The 18,022-nt window shown below is 37.3% G+C and overlaps 1 protein-coding gene across 7 annotated transcripts in view; it reads right to left on the reverse strand.

Annotated features, from left to right (window-relative positions):
• Nucleotides 1-18,022, reverse strand: part of foxp1b (forkhead box P1b) — a 207,722-nt gene that overhangs the window by 167,645 nt on the left and 22,055 nt on the right. The gene's annotated exons all lie outside the window — the stretch shown is intronic.

Below are 18,022 nucleotides of genomic sequence, written 5' to 3' on the forward strand. Positions count from 1 at the left end.
AGGTCATAGATGTTGCAAAAGGACAAAAAAAAAAGCTGACTTTAAAGACAAACTGTCCTGCAACTACATCACTGTGCCATCTCCCCAACACTGCAATTTCCAGGTATAGATAATCATAGTTTCCACTTTACTTTAAGTCCAAATAAATATTTAAATTTGCACAACCAAGTCATTAGACCTACAGGAGAGTCAGAGGTTTTCTTTGGAAACATATTCTCACATATATCTATGTAATAGCAGGAGTTTAAGGAAGTGGTCAAACTGAAACAACCGATTACCTCACATTCAGTAATTTCGCTTCTGTCTCGGGCCAAGATAGGTTCAGCTTAGTGAGCCATAAACATTTAGTTTGTGTACAGTGCGTCGTGGTAAAATGCGGAACGGAGCCTACAATGTTTGGTTTCCATGTTTGCAGATGGTTCCATGTGCAGTGGAACATTTTATAGGCATCAGCTAAAAAAATGGGGAAGCATTAAAATAAGCATTACACATTATTTGTTTCCGATTGGAACGTTCTGACTTCCTTGAGAGACTGGAGAACAAAAATTGCAACATTTGTCATACAGTAATGCTGGTCGTGCTTTTAATATGCAAATAGTCTGGCTTTTTTTTTTTGTGCAGTGCACAGCTGTGATTTTTGTCATCCAACTTTAGATCAGTTTCCACCAAAAAGCCCCTTTTGGTACAACATCAGATGTTTTCACAAAAAAAGAATGTGACGTTGAATAGGTCGGATGTGCTTACCAGACCACAAATTGTTACCAAATACACCTGCTAGACAAAACTATAGTCTCCAAATTAGAATTTTATTTATCACTTTCTGAATAAAATGAATGCAATTGCCCATGCAAATCTTCCCACAATACACACAAAAAGTGTTTTGACTGATAGTCGGTCCACTGTTAAAGGGAAAGTTCACCCCAAAAAGAAAATTGTCAGTTACGATTTTTCAAAGTTGTAAATAAAACAAAGCATTAAAGTATGTTTTACAAGAAAATACTACTTCAGTCTTTTTGCCTCAATTTCACATTTAATTCAATGTGTTTCCTAACAATTTCTAAGTGAAATGGTTTCAAATCAAAGGGTTAGTTCAACCAAAAAAATAATAATAATAAATTCTGTCAATAATTACTCACCCTCATGTTGTTCCAATCCCGCAAGACTTTCGTTCATCTTGAGAACACAAATTAAGATCTTTTTGATTAAATCTGAGAGAAGTTTCACTCATTGAAACTTGCCGGACCCAGAAAAGTTTCGGCCAAGAGACGAGAATACTTTTTTGTGTGCAAAAAAACAAACACATATAAAGAGTTGATTTAACTTTTAATACATTGTATATATCATATATATCAAGTATTTTTTTAGCAATCAAAAAGCATGTCTAATAAATTTAAATCATTAAACTTATTGAACATTTAAAAAAATACATATGAAAAATAATTTCACACTAATTCTGTTGAGTTTTTTCAGGTAATAGAATGAAGACAAAACATTTGTTCATTTATCATAAATTTTAATAATATGAAATTAAATAAACTTTTTGTCAAATAACGTGCTGCACAATGAGCTTTACTGTTAAAATTAAAACATGGATCATTCCTTAAATTCAGTTGTTTAAAAAATTCATAATTTATTCAGATTAGAGTTTGTGTATAATTACATTGGGACATATCTAAATTCTACTGTACAACAGTAGCATATTTCTGTCAAGTTAAACCGAACTTTTATTTTGACGGGTTGCCGAGAAGACCTTTTCAGTTTCTGTGTTTGTCATGATGAGAGTTTTTCTCAAATTAAACGGTTAAAGGGATACGAGTAGTGTAACTCGACCTAGGTCGGTGGTGACACAAAATAAAACGTTGTGCTTTTCTAAGCGTGTAAAGTGGATAACTATTGTATGGCGGAATACCACAGCAAGTGCTTGGGAGCACTTCGATTCTGCGCATATGGACTCGGCGCAGTAATTTCATCACTCCGGAGAGTGAGAGAGGACTTTTCACGAGTGATGATATTACTGCGCCGAGTCGAAGTGCTCCCAAGCACTTTCTGTGGTATTTCGCACATACAATATAGTTATCCACTTTACACGCTTAGAAAAGCGCTACGTTTTATTTTGTATCACCATCCTAGGTCAAGTTACACTGGTCGAGTAACTGTATTTAAATAGGGAAAACGTGGAGGTGTATGGTCACTTCTCTGCTTGGCCCATATTGAATGAACTGGGCTAGTTAAGTGCTATCAAAGTGCCTCGCGCGATTGAGTGCATGCCCTGAGACGACAGAGGTATGCATCAACTCGTCTTAGTTAAGGGAATGGGCTCTATGCACGGCGTTATTTCCGGTGAAGGATTAAGGATGCTCGATAAATTCCGCCGATCATAGAGTCCAATGCAATACCGAGAATTTATATTGAATTTTATACTCCATGGTTATACTAATGAAACGTTAGTCACAAAAACAGATAAAACAGACACCCCTCGTTGTGTTTATGCTTCTTTTTAAAATTATATTAAATAAACATAACTATATATAAAATTACATCTAAACGTATGTACGTTTCGTTTCAAAGACGGGAGGACAGTAAATATTGAAGACTCCGCCATAATCCCGTTTTCTCCGATTTTCCTCCGCTTTAATCTACACAACCGGAAATGGACGAGCATCCTTACGTCAAATGCGGAACTTATGCCTGCATATAGCCCATAACAGTTTAATATGAAAAAAAAGGCAGAGTATCCCTTTAAATGATCACAAAGTGACTTTCGGAGTGGATCTAGAGCCTGGAGAGGAAGTTCATGCATTTGTGTCTTCAGGCAAAAACAGCGCAAGCGTCACACGTGCTTCAGTGTGTGTGTGTGGTAAATGAAACTGCGCGTCGGCTGCACCATTCATTCACCCAGAACATGCAGCATTCGTATTTAAATAGTCTTTGTGGTTTAACATTCATTAAACATTTACATTTTTTTTTTTTTTACAAATTCCGTGAAATTACACATTATGCAGTAAATTCGTCAGCATTTTAAGGGAGGCGGGTTTAACTCGAGGGGGCAGGCTGTGTTGTACGTAAGGATGTAGGCTCACTATTGGCAGATGCTGGTCATAGAGTGCCGAAGTGATGACGTCACTTTGTAGGACAACTCGGAAGCTAGCGGCGCATGGGTTCCCTCGGTCGAAAATAGACTTTTGGAAAATCGCAAAAAATAAGATCTGTGTTTATCAAAGAGTTGTGACCCTTACACGTTTTGTCTAGCAAGATAATCTTTACAAGTTAATCCAAAATGTATACATTTTGAAGCCTATATAAAGATTTTAAAAAACACAATCAGACACAATAAAGTTTAAAAAAAAACACAAGTACACTCTAAAAAATGCTGGGTTGTTTTAACCCAACTTTGGGTCAAATATGGACTAACCCAGCCGTTGGGTTAAATTTTTACATTACATTTTTAACCCAACATTTCGGGTTTGTCCATATTTGACCCAAAATTGGGTTAAAACAACCCAGCATTTTTTAGAGTGTAGGTTATAACTGAGTGTTCTATGTCATAGATCAAAACGTGAAAATATTTAGAGGCTCTGTTCACCAGACCTTTTTTCAGGCGATTTAGCAAAAACCCATTCAAAAATCCCATAGGCTTTAGAGCGAGGGAACCGTAATGCTAAAATGCTAACTCACTTCCGCGTTTTGCCTACAGAGTGACGTCGTAACTTCGGCACTCTATTGGAAAACTACAACAGAAGTGCTACGCTGTTACAGAACATGAAGTCACTCAGATGCCCACAGAGAAGAAAATTAATAGTTGAATAAAGACGTTGTTTTTTTTAGCACAAAAATAAGAATTCCAAAAAACATATTCTCATCGCTTGATAAACTTATTAAAAAAGATCTTAATTTGTGTTCTGAAGATGAATAAAAGTCTTACGGGGTTGGAACAACACGAGGGCGAGTAATGACTGACAAAATTTTCTTTTTGTTTTTTGTTTTTATGAACGAACCCTTTAATTCCTACACCTTTTTTTTCATTGTGTCATTCCACACGTTTCACTAAATCACTAAAGACTATTGTGTAGTGCGTTTTTGTCCAAACAATAAAAGTCAGTTAGGTCCCATGTTGTTTTGAAAACAGCTTCTGCAGAAGTCAGTCAGTCAGTCGTGCAAATTTGGAAAAACATGAGTGTTATTAAATAACCTCTCTCTTTAAATGGCTGGTAAGATGTTCTGAACAGTTGTTATTGCATTGCTGTGTGGTTGCAAGGTCAAAAGAAGCTTTTCTTTGCATGCCTCCATCTTTTCTCTGTGTGTCTGAGAAGTTTGCAACTTCAAGACCACAATATAACTGGCTACAGCCTTCAAAAACATTTTAATATAAAACAACTGGCATACAAATTCAATATTATTGTGTTATTAAAAGTCAGCACTGAGGCAAACGTTCAATAAGCTATGCTATCAGATCGAGAACTGTGTTTTATCTTTTTAATACATCTAAATGTGTCAGAAGTAGGGAGCGAGAGAGAGGGAAAAATTGGTAAATATAACTGCTTAAATTTAAAGCAAACATTGTTGACACATAATGTAATTTAAGTTGGGTAGTGTGAATGAAAGCCCAGCAGGGGTAATAATACCCTCCTAATGAGAATCCTCGTTCACTGTAGACCTTGCTGAGATAGCCATAATGCATGGCTTTTTTAATAAAATAATTGTTACAGTTATTAAAGATGAATCTCATCAGAAGCAGGATGACAAAATAATTCATTACCAAAAGCATGGCTTTAAATAGCTGCAAATTAAATCTCACACAGAAAATATGCCTGTAGATGAATGGGATCGTTATTTCATAAATATTGGATTCAGTGTGCCCTTGGACGACAAAAAAAAAAAAAAAAAAAAACATCCGAACATCCATTTAAAAAGTTCACTTAATAAATGACTCTAAAACCACAAATAATTCTTATGTTAATTTGACAAAGGAAGAAAAAAAAAAACAGCAATGTGAATCGAGTTTAAAGGTCCGGGTCGCCGCGATCTAAGGTTTGATAACGGGGTGCTTAATACAGATACCGCCAACATATAATTACTCCGATTATTTAGAGTTCCTGCTGTTTACTCAAGGCGTAGAAACTTCCCAGCAAGCACTTGGCATCTCCTGTCCTCTCTCACACACACAAACACACTCACACACAGCAGGATGTAAAGAGGAAAGCTTTATTAAGATCCTACAGCCATAAAAGAGCGGGGTGACTAACCGGCTGCATTAGCGTCTAAAAGCCAAAGTTATTTAAACCCAATAAAACACTAATACATTGTTTGAGTGGAAGTTACAGTGAAGTTATCTTCACCTTAATAACATCACGGCCAGCTTGATGTTGTTTAGATCAATAAAGCCCATTACAAGAACAGGCCTCGACGTAGATAACAGTGCTCAAGCACAGTGATATAACACTCTATGGCATCTCAAAGAAGAAAGGAACCTTCTATTAAATAAAGAGGCCAATGGAAGGCCGATCGTAAGGCATGGTAATCTGATAAGAGGTGAGCGTGAGTGTTTTTAATACATGCTGCATTTGAATACGCTGGGACGGTGCTCTACCACAATATTAGTAAATGGACAGACATTTCAGTCTGAATAAGCTTTGCATTTCCCCAAAAATGTACAAAACTGTGGAACATAAGATATTGAGAAAATATATTTTTGCAAAATATTTTAAACAACTGCTCCTGTTAAGATTGCTGTCTAATGATTTTGTTAATTCCTAAATAGACAATAATATGAAATAAAATATCTATATTCAATACTACAATATATATTTTATAATATATTTTTATTTCATTGTTTATATGTTAAGTACACCTGTTGATGGATTTTTTTTTCAAAAATCTGGTTCAACCAATAGCTTCAGTCTGGGGGCGGGACCACTTGCCAGACTGACCAATAGAAGATAAGGGGGAGTGTTCTGCCAATTTGTTTGGAAACAAAAAAAAATTTCGCAGTTATATTTGGTGCCACTAGAGTGACACAAATTACACAAAGCAGTTTTATGCAAGTTTACAGAAATCATTCCAGCCTCATGTAAAAAATAAAATAATTTAAGATAACATTTAAAAAAAAGGTACACTATGTAACTTTTGACCCTAGCGTAAAAATAAAAAATAAATAATAACGCAAGAATTTTGCGTAATAAAATCATTTTGGTTGTTCTTCGGTGTGTCCGTGCGAGATGGTCGTCACTGCAGAACACGAAATCCAGTAATTGCGCCCCCTAGCATATAATATTGAAAACATGGAAAGCCAGAAAATTTTGTCAATGGTGGGGAAAGAGTTAATAGACACTGTAATTCCTTGAAAATAAATTCCAGCACAGTCATTTCATTGATGTGATTTCATTATGACAACAATCATAGTGAAATCACCCTTAACAATAAGTTTGCACTGAAACTGTCTTTTGGACCTTGAACCGTTTGGTTACCAGTAAAGTGCATTATATGGAGAAAAATCTTGGAATGTTTTCATCAAAAACCTTAATATCTTTTCGACTGAATAAAGAATGACATAGATATCTTGGATGACATGGGGGTGAGTAAATTATCAGGAAAAGTTTTTTTTAAAGTGAACTACTCCTTTAAATATTTTCGGGTTGATTTCACAATCCCTCAGTTCTCGGCATCTCCAAAAAGCCAAGCCGATGTTGATTCTTGTTTTATTACGAGCTCTGTCGCGTTCTCTTTTTCCCAGCAGACTCTCCTCTATTCTGCATTTATTTTACCAGGTGATCCCCTGGAGATTCAAGATTTAGCTGCTTCATGTCAATCTTTCTCACTCACTGTGGCAACCAACCTGGAGCAACTTTTCTCCGTTTACGGATTTGACGAGACATTTTCCCGTGACAACCATCTCACTAGGTCTACAATATAAACACTTATAATAGGCTGGCTTACCATAATGAATCAGGGTGAGACAAAGAACTGATGATGTATTGACTTATTTAAAATGTTAATTTTAAATAAAAAAAATACATAGTTTACCTAATATAAATAAAAATGGAAAGATTTTGTTTTAAAACATCACATTTTGATATTTAATTGTCACAAAGATACATAGTCACAAATACTAGAAATAAAGTAAATAAGTTTAAAAAAATGGTTACTCTGAGGCAGAAACAACTGTCCATTTGATTTCTCATAGTTAAACAGTATATGAGGGTTTGCCACTTGAACGAGGGCCCATGTTCTGTGCTAGTCCACCAGGTGATGCTCTGACATCTCAGCGTAACGTCTGACGCCTGATAACATAACACCCACACATAACAGAGACACAAATATTTCAACAGACAAAACCAAACAAATTCCTTTGTATTGCATACACAATACCAAAATATCTACCATACCGATGAGGTGCCGTAATAGACGATAATGCTATCATCGCAGGAATGGTAAAACAATGACATTCACCTTGCACTATGCTGAATTCAAACAATCATGGCCAGGACAGTCTGTTCTGTGCAAAGAAAACCAAGCGAATCAACTTTTTTTTTTCGTTGTCGTTTATCCAATTCTAGTTATCAAGCTTGACTCCAGACAGCCTTTCAGAAAACTGTTTCGGTGTGGTCAACAGACAGGAAGTGATGAAAAGCAAAAATGGTTTTGAAAGGGAGAGCGAGACAATTTGTGTGTATGCGAGAGTTCATAACAGTGTGTTTTTTTTTTCTGGTGATTGCAGGTCTGACAGACACCCTTACACAAACCACAGGAAAGACTGTTTTGATGTTACCTCTCACACCACACGCTCTGTGATAAGAAGAAAGAAAAAAGATCTGTAACACAGGGTTGAAAAGTCCCTTCATGGGGGTTTCACTGCAGCGTGTTTCAGAAGAAAGGGCCCGTCGGCACAGAGCGCAAACAATAATATGCTGCGAGATTTTGGTGTATGGTCTACCATAACGTGACTGTTTTCAGTTTGTCTTCGTAAACTCTCACACATCACACATCTTGTTTTCGATTTGTTGATATCTAACGTACTAGTTAAAAACTAGCTTCTATAGTCAGCATATTGAACGCATCATCATGGCAACACCAACGCACACAAAAAAATGCATAAAATGTAACAAAGCAAGAAAAAGGAGAAGAAACAAAACAATATAATTCAAAAATATAAATCACGCACCTATTGGAATGTCCTGTTCGATTTTTTTCATGGTTTTTGCTAGTAAAAACTTTTACCATATAATTGACCATCAATTTAACAGTATTGTATGGTAAAATTACATAACGCAAATGGTACAGGAATAGTTCACCCAAAAATGAAAATGTTTCCTCTTTCTTCTGCTAAATACAAAAGATCATACTTTGAAGAATGGGTAAGCAATGAGTTGATGGGCCCTCAATGGTATGAAAAGAAAAAAATACTACGGAAGGCAATGGGGCCCCATCAACTGTTCGGATACTCATATTCTTCAAAGCATCTTCTTTTGCGTTAAAGGGATAGTTCGTTTTGAAATTAATTTTTTGATATGTTTTAGCTTACCTCAAGGGCATCCAAGATGTAGATGTCTTTGTTTCCGCAGTACTTTCAATTTTGATATTTTTAGGTCAAACCGTTCTTGTCTGTCAGTCATATAATGGAGGTCTATGGTCACCACCTCAAAGAGCATGCACAGAGAAGTCCAAATTAAACACGATTTAATGACTCGTAAATGTAAGTACACATTGATGGCCTAAGACACGAAACGAGCGGTTTTTATATCGTTTTTACCTCTTGTAATCACAGTCACGTCCATCCGGAAGTGATCTCTCGCTCACGATCTCTCACGTAAGTCACTCATTGTTTACACAGAGATTTCAGAAGTGTTATCCTTCACTGTGAAGATCTAAACCTTTAGATATACAGGAAATTGCTATGGAAGACGATTTCGATACATATCAACAGACAACGTTGCTTTCGCAAACCACTTTCGCAGATCACTTCGCAAACCGAAGTGCCCGCGCCTTCAGATCACTTGGCTGTGGTTACAAGAGGTAAAAACGATATAAATGGCGTTCGTTTTCTCACACAAACCGCTCGTTTCGTGTCTTAGGCCATCATTGTGTACTTATATTTACGAGCCATTAAATCATGTTTAATTTGGACTTCTCTGTGCATGCTCTTTGAGGTGGACCCCATATACCTCCATTATATGACAAGAATGGTTTGACGTAAAAATATCAAAATTGAAACTACTGCGGAAACAAAGACATCTACATCTTGGATGCCCTTGAGGTAAGCTAAAACATACCAAAAAATTAATTTCAAAGTGAACTATCCCTTTAAGCAGAAGACAGAAACACATACAGGTTTGGAAAAAAATACAAAAAAAAAATGTATTTAAAGTTGAAAATGCAGGTTTAGTTGAGACTTTAAAACTATTCCGGTGAGCATGGACTCCTGGCTGTCTGTCACTGAAATTTCTTTTTGTTTTTCCGTTAGCAAAATGTGACCCCACTAAAAACCACAAAACGTTAGGGCATTCCAAGATCGGTGCCATGTCTCTTCGTTGTGGTATTACTGGGCTGCCCACATATTGATTTACGCAACCCGAATTACCTTTCTGCCGTCCCGGGGGACGACCAAAAATCTCTGTGCAAATTTGCTCAGCCACTCCTCATGCAGAGGAAGAGTCGGTAACTTGAGATCGAGCTGGTCCAAATGGATTCCTGTGAAGGTGACGATAGAGAATAATATCTCTGCAGAGATGATCGTTTTTGACAGTGTAATATTACTGGACGATAAATATACAGCGCTGAGGAGGCGAAAAAAAAAAGAAAAAGAGAGGAAAGCTGCCGCCAGCTGAGTACGAAAGCATAAATAAGGTCTTTTACCTTCGTCAGTTATCCGTCTTTTGACACGCAAGCTGAGCACACTGTAATTAACACGGAAAGAGATAATGGGGTCTCTACCCGCTGATCAATCTGCCATATAGATCATCCGTCTCTTTTACAATGCCACGTTAACATTATTTTAAAAAAAGAGTGAGGAAAAAAAAATTCAGCCACAGATATTAGCCTTTTTTTAATAGCTACTGTAGCTTGATACGGTCTATGGGTTTATTGACATGGCTGTTTACACCATGTTCACAAAAGAGCCGCTCTTTTCTGCATACAGCACATAAATACATACATCAATGCAAAATGGTCTGGTCCGTAAGACTGTATTGACTGACTATTGGGTCTGTTAGATAATGGACTCAAAAACAAAGATGTGAATTGGGTTTACAAGAGACGAAACTACAGAGCCACAGGACAGAAATACTACAACTCTACTCAGGAAGCATAAGCTGAAGTGTTGTGTGTGTGTGTGTGTGTGTGTGTGTTTCTGTAACCCAACCAGGAGATAAACAGGCCTGTTGTTTGTTTGTATTTCTCAGCTCTGCACATGTTTGTCAGGTCTAGATCCACTTTCACAGATTTACTGCTCCTGTCCCCTCTGGCCTAGTGTACACTAGTGTTCTCAGAGACCACTTTAATGGACAGATTCCTGTTCCTGCTCTCCAGGGGACAGGCACAAACACGTCAGCAACATGAAGCTCTAGTCGAGCTGTAGCCTAGTGGCTAGCACATGCTCTGACACTTCGGGTTTGTAGGTTTGACCCTTGCTGGTGTAATTTTGCATGCTGTAACCACTTTTCTTTGCATTCATTCCTAGTGTGCCACTCAAAATAAATTAATTAAATGTTTTAAATGTTTAATTCTATTTTAATTATTAATTAATTATAATTAAATGTTTTATTATATTTTATTAAATAGAATTGCATTATCATTCAAAAGTTCAGGGTCAGTAAAATCTTTTAATGTTTTTGAAAGTTTCAAATGATCCCCATGGCTTTTATTAAAAATACAATAAAAAAGAAATATTATTATGATTAAACATAACAGTTTTCTATTTTAATACGTTTTAAATTTAATTTATTTCAGTGAAGACAAAGCTGAATTTTCAGCATCATTACTCATCTTCAGTGTCACATGGTCCTTCAGAAATCATTCTAATATGTTGAATTGGTGCAAGAAATATTTTTTATTATTATCAATGGTGAAAACAGTTAAACATTTTTTACAGTTCAAAAGATCAGCAATTATTTGAAACAATGTAAACGTCTTTAATGTAACTTTAACTTTTGATCAATTTAATGCATATTGCTGAATAAAGTATTAATTTCTTTTTAAAAAATGTTTGCTGACTTCAAACCTTTGAACGACAATTTATAGACGACCAATATATTCTAAAACAGATATAAATGGATAGAAAAAACAAAAAAAAAAAGTCACATTTTACTTCAATGTACAGTATGCCCAGTGTGGACCAAGTTCTGTGGTTTAAAGTTAGAGTTCCTGGTTTAAATCAACTGACGAATCCTTCACTGAATTAACTCACTAAATCAGACAGAGCTCTTGTGAATCATCTTCTGACTCACTTAGTAAAAAAAAAAAAAAAAACTATTTTTGGTCACATAAAGAAAATCTTACTGACCACAAACTTTTAAACCTTTTGTGTATACTGTATGTATAGAAAAAAAAATACTCAGTAGGAAATACTGCATCCAATTAAATCCACAAAAATATGGCAAATTGGGTGCTATATCAAACAGTAAACACCTTCCACTAAAGAAAGTAGTTTAACAAGGACGAATCATAACACCTTGAATCAAAATACCATATCTCCTTAATAAAGCTTTCATGATGTTCAATGTATTCATCATTACCCAAAGTCTGCTCTCTCAGCTCAAACTTCACAGAATTTGTCATTAGTGCAAGGCTAAACGGTCAATGCGCCACTTCTCCCATTTAGACAAGCGATCCATGAATAAAAAGTAGATCTGATGTCTCATTGCGTTTTTAGGCCTCATTAAGGCCATTAACCTTATATGAATTTTAATGTCAAAGAACAAGTCACTTGGTCTCCCATTGCATTTTCACAAATATATTTCATAGCCTTTCTCCAAAAAAAGAAGAAAACTCACTATTCTCCTTTTCTAAGAAAAAACAAAAAAACACTGATATCTCTGATGAAATTGGTCCCATAAACAGGATAATGACAAAGGAAATGTATCTGATTTACATCGGCCTGTTGATTGTTTCTGCGGTTTGCTGAGGACATCCACCTCAAATGACTATGAGCGTCACATGCTAATCGCTGATTCAATGCTATACAGCAGTGGTAGGATGTTTGATTGTTCTTGTGGAAATGCATTTGGTTCACTGCGGTGATTAGAAAGGTAAAGGGCCCAAAAAAACCAACGCATGACCTTTCTACATATCTGCGACAATTAAACACCCCCCACACTCACACACCCTCGACTGTCCTTCATCCTCCGCTCTCTTTCCCAGTGACCTGCGCTAACCTGTTCTCATCTCTCTTCACCCAGACAGGAAACAGCATTGAGGGTGTGCTGGTGGATCCAGCCCAGAATCTAGACCAGCTCCACAATACAGGCCACCACCCCGAGCTCCAGCCTGCCCCCATCAGACCGAAGCAGGGGGGCACATCCTGTGTGAAACCACATTCTTAACTAGCATCACACTGTAAATAAATGCTTTCTCTTTTATTTGCTCTCTCTCTCTCTCTCTCTCTCTCTCTCTCTCTCTCTCTCTCTCTCTCTCTCTCTACTTCCGTCAACTGTCACAGCCTCTGCCTCCAATCACCTTCGAGTCCAAACAGGAAAGTGAAAAGAGAGGGGAGAGATAGGAGATATGGGCGTTAATTTGCTGCTCGCTGCAAGTTGCTCTGGTGTTTCCTACACACACACACACACACACAGCTGGCTGGGACTTCATCCCGGACTCGTGTTCTTTTCCTGATACTCACTGTTACGACGTCGACCCACCGCCGGCCAACGAAGCAGGAAGTTAGGAAGCTAGGTGTAACAAAGCTTTTATGAAGGAGAGAGGACAGTGAATAAGACTGAATAAACTCCACCAAAGCAGTCATTAATTTCATACCGATTTGCAGAGCTAATCTAACAGAAAAAGTCACAAATATCTCTTGAATATTGGCAATAATCCTCTTTCATACCTTTCTTTCTTTGTTTATCTAGAAAGAAAAAAAAAATGTGTGAAAACGCATGACTAATTTACTGATTCAGGACTGACCTTTTCGAAGAAATGACACGTATTCAAAAACGAAAAAAAAGCAGATTAATTTATCAAATCAAATCTTATTACAGAGAAGTGAATTGAGAGAAATATGACAGGCTGGGAAACAAACTTGATGCAACTACAAGGACATACTGTATAACATAGGTGTTCATAAAATCCGCCCTGAGTGAGATGGACACATCCCTACATTAGCCTGTGGTGTGTGTTACACAGAGGCAATAAGGCAGGCTACTGATCTAATGAACTTTTTAGTGTGTGTGTGTGTGCTGTGTTAAGTTGTGAAGCGGGCCGTATGTTGAGCCACAGCTAAATAAGTGTTGAGTTTCGGTTCACAGGGCTGTAGGCCCAATGTATGCGTGTGTGTCCAGCCCCGTGGACGGCAGTCAATAAGCAGATGCTTGGAAAAAGAAAAACATCACACAGTACTTGCATTTCCATGCCTGTCGGGGTGGTCTTGAACTGTGTGTGTGTGTGGGGGGGGCTAGGCTGTTGTTAATTGCACAGCCACAAATATGCAACTGGCCAAAACATGATTCAATCTGTACTCAATTCACTAAACAGCATTTTTCTGCTTGACTGACTGATGGGCAATGGTACAATTACAATGATTTGCTTAATCTATCTGTCAAACCAATCCCAGAGGATAATTTTATTGCTCAAGGATTGCTCTTACATTTTTTTTTTTTTTTTAATTCCGGAGATTTGGAGTTACTCTTCAAAGTTCAACTTTGTCTCAAATGTTCCTCCATTAAAAAAAAAAATATTCAGTAAGTGTATAGAGCTAAAATATTAAAGTCGATTGAATAGGTCAGATAAAGTGATTGTGGGAGAATTTTATGAGAATTTTTGAGATCATATTGAAATCTCTGACTTTTTGTATGGCATGGATTGAAACTATAGAGTGGTTCTCAACAAGGAGGCAGAGGTCTCAGATGACATAAATTGAATAATTAATTTAATATATTAACATTACCAGTTTCAGTTAAAAGAAAAGTTTGGAAATAGGCAATTTTGTCATAATCCCATTGATTATTGTGTTTTTGACAATGAAGTCAAAAAGGTTGAGAATCACTACTCTAAAGCAGATAATGTACATATATAATACTTCTGGGGTGTTTATTAGGAGAAAAATTCTGACTATCAGGGGTCAAGTCACTTTCCCTTTAACCTAACTACTGTGAATGAGAAATAAAGAGATGTTAAAGAGATCACAATCGTGATTTCTCTATCCTATATGATGAAATTTGCTTTTGATGAGCATCAAGGTCCAATTTAATAGTTTTCTCTATCACTTTACAATCAGATGAACAAAGAAAATCATTGTCAGCAAAGTGAGATGTTAATCACTGAAGGTGAGAATATGTGATGTCGTTTTGGGCTAGTCCAACTCAAGTGCAGGGGTATATGATGAGATTGTCCAAGGTTTATTAGCCAGAAAAGATGAGGAAATAGTAACATCCATTTTTGATTGCTTCAAATTAACCTTCAACTCAACACAAGTTACAATGAATTATGGTGAGAAATTACAGCATGTGATTCATTTTAGTAACGAGTTACTAAACAAATAATGAGAAATGTAGAACTAACTTTTTACATTTTCTGAAGAGAATGAGAGCTGTGTTTTCCAACATGAGTGGTTGCTAGGTAGTTACTAGAGGTGTAACAGTTCAAATAACTCACGGTTCAGTTTTTAATCGCGATTTTAGGGTCATGGTTTTGGTACGGTCTCTGCTGTGTTGTGTTCAGGGGAAAAAAGGACTACAACTGTAATATTTTTTTTTAATTAAATACAATAGATCATTGATACAAATAAAATAAACAGCTTTTTCGGGTATCTAACAGTATCTTTTCAGGTACAGAAATTGAAGTAATCAAATGTAAACCAACATTGCATATAATCTTCACTGTATTAATTAAATAAAGATTTATCATTATTAAAGTTAAAAAAGCTATTAAGTCTTTTGTTGTCTTATTAACATTAAAAACACAGACAGCAGGAATATTAGGCTGGTCTCACTGAGATATAATGTACACATTTTTTGTCTTTCTCGACTGTTTACGTTCACCTATGTTTGCAAGGATACTCGACAAGACTGGAAATAATTTCTGTGTTCTAAACTCGATATTTCTGCGCTGTCCGAGATCTGAGTGCACGTACAAATCTTCCTACAGCGCACCAGTGTTCTCTTTGACGTCTTGTCCTTGAATTTTTAAATGGGCCAGGCTTAAATAAAAATTTTGGTTAAACACAGTTAGCAATGTGTGCTGCTCAGGTCTTAACCTGCACTCGCGTGCTATCAACACCTAGGGTAATGATGACGGCGTAAATGTCATATTACAGAATGCGGTACTCACAAATAAACAAGGTTTATGAGGAATTAGTTAATAACATTTATATAGCTCTTTTCTCAGTACTCAAAGTGTTTTACAGGGGAATCTCCTAAACCACCACCAATGTGCAGCATTCCACCTGGGTGATGCAACGGCAGCCATATTAAGCCAGAACACACACCAACTTATTGGAAGAGAGGAGACAGATTAATGAAGCAAATCAGTTTATATGGGAATGATTAGGAGGCCATTTTGATGGACAGAGGCAAATGGGAAAATTTGGCTAGGATGCAGGGGTTAAACCCCTACTCTTTTTTCAAAGGAAATCCAGGGATTTTTAATGACCACAGCGAGTCAGGACCTCGGTTTAACGTCTCATCCAAAGGATGAGACAGAAAGCATATTCATCGACAGAACCGGGAACACGTCCCGTAAATCAAAAGAATGATGGCGTCTACGTTAATATCAGTTTCTCTGTTTATCCCGAGGGAACCTCTATGGTGGACCTGCGTCTGGACCCATACCAACTCCTAAAGTGCCGGGCTCATCGACACGACAGCCAACGGCACTGATCCTCAACATCTCGTCTCCAAACCAGCGTGATTACTTTGACTTACAAACGGATGGAAATGGACAAATTCTCTTAACATTTCGATCCAATTCGTTTTGTAATCACTGTTCCTTCGTTGGCCAGAGGAGAACTGGTCCCCGACTGAGCCTGGGTTCTCCCAAGGTTTTTTTCTCCATTCAGCCACCTGATGGAGTTTTGGTTCCTTGCCACTGTTGCCTTGCCTTTGGCTTGCTTAGTTGGAGACAATTAAAATCCAACAATATTATTGATCTGTGTTGTATTATTTTCATGTTATCACTGTGAAGCTGCTTTGATACAATCTGTATTGTAAAAAGCACTATATAAATAAAGGTGACCTGACTTGACAGAAACAGCCTAACTCTTGTCTGTTTTACACTTTATTTTCAACAAACCGTATTATAGATGCGTATGCATCGTTAGATTTGAGATGAACCACGATGCAAATGCATTCAAACCGTGGGTGAAGAACAGTGTAATTTTTTTCTAAGAACCATCACACCCCTAGAAGCTACCAGGGTTCTAGGTGGTTACTAAACTGGTCTTTTTTTACTTATGTATAAAAAAATAAAAATAAAAAAAAGAGGTTAAAACCAAGTCACAATTCAAGCATATTTTCAGCCATTTTATAGTCTGGCAAACAAATAAAAAAACTCTCTCTACAACAACTGCACGATTTGTAAAGGAATCATTCTTTGAGAAGGAATCGGTTTATCTATCGCTCAGAACAAGACTAAATGACTTCTTCATGAATCAAACTAAACTTCTCGAATTTAACTCATAAAAGGAAAGCAGCTCAATGCACAGGAAGCATTTTGGTGAAAAACAACTTATTTTGATCTGTTCCTCATACAAACCCATGGTAAGAATTTAAAAGACTTGCAATATAGCATGTGAGTCATATGGACCATGCTTTTGATACTTTCACCTTTCTCTGTGACCTTTTTGAAACTCGAAACCACCAGTCCCCATGTGAACTATTTGCATGGGAAAGAACAACCAGAAGAATCAAGAAAAGAAAAAAAAAGCACACAGGTTTGGAACAACATAAAGGTGAGTAAATAATGAAAGAATTTTGCATTTTTGCATGAACTACTTCTTTAAATATGATAACGTATGGAGGAACGGTCCTGGAGCAAAACCGGTGGGCAAATGCACCATCAGCAGTTGTGCAAGTCAAATAAGGAAGGGAGGAAGAGAGAGAATGAGAGAGAGAGAGACCCCTAAGTGCTTTCTCTCGCTGGCACAGAACAATGATTCACGCCATTGCCTGCTGTATCCCACAAATGAGGCATTACGTACAGCCGTAACTGCAGGAAATACGTCCTCTCTGTTCCTCTCAACACTCATTTCATTCCCATCCTTCTGTTTTCCTCTATTCATCCTCCACTTCACATTGTATCAGAGCAGGCGGAAGGTCTCCCGCCACGACGGGCTGCAAAATAACAACTGTCACCTTCAGCACAATTCATTAAAGCAATTTAACGTTGCCGCCTTCCAACGTAATTTTTATAATTGAAATTTAATTCTCCTACGATATTATTTTTTGGAAGGAGGGGGTTAATTGACATTTGTGGTAATTAATTGCCAGGCAGAGGGATGTTTATGTGGAGAAGTTAAAAACAAAAAGTGGCACGGAGAGCAAAAGAGAGGGGCGGCGTGCTGAGAAGGTCTCATCATCACAGCCGTCCCTCCTGCGGATTAAAGGAAAGGAGAAGGATGGAGGGATGGAAGGAGCGACTTCACCTCGCAGTCGGGGATTTAATTGTGCAAGGATTCCATTACCTCGGCACAAATGTCACGTTTGCTTCTGATCAGGGGCAAAGGCAGAGACTGGCACCGTGCCAGTTCTACAGCGCAGAAAAGTGTTCTGACAGTCGCAAATATACAAGCACGCTCACACGAAGCTGCAAAGTGAAAAAGACAGGAAGGCTCGTGAACGACGCCAAAGCGCAAGTGTGAACGGACAGTAACAAAAAAAAG

The sequence above is a fragment of the Pimephales promelas genome, chromosome 8 (assembly GCF_988280905.1).
Source record: "Pimephales promelas chromosome 8, fPimPro1.hap1.1, whole genome shotgun sequence".
Taxonomy (NCBI): domain Eukaryota; kingdom Metazoa; phylum Chordata; class Actinopteri; order Cypriniformes; family Leuciscidae; genus Pimephales; species Pimephales promelas.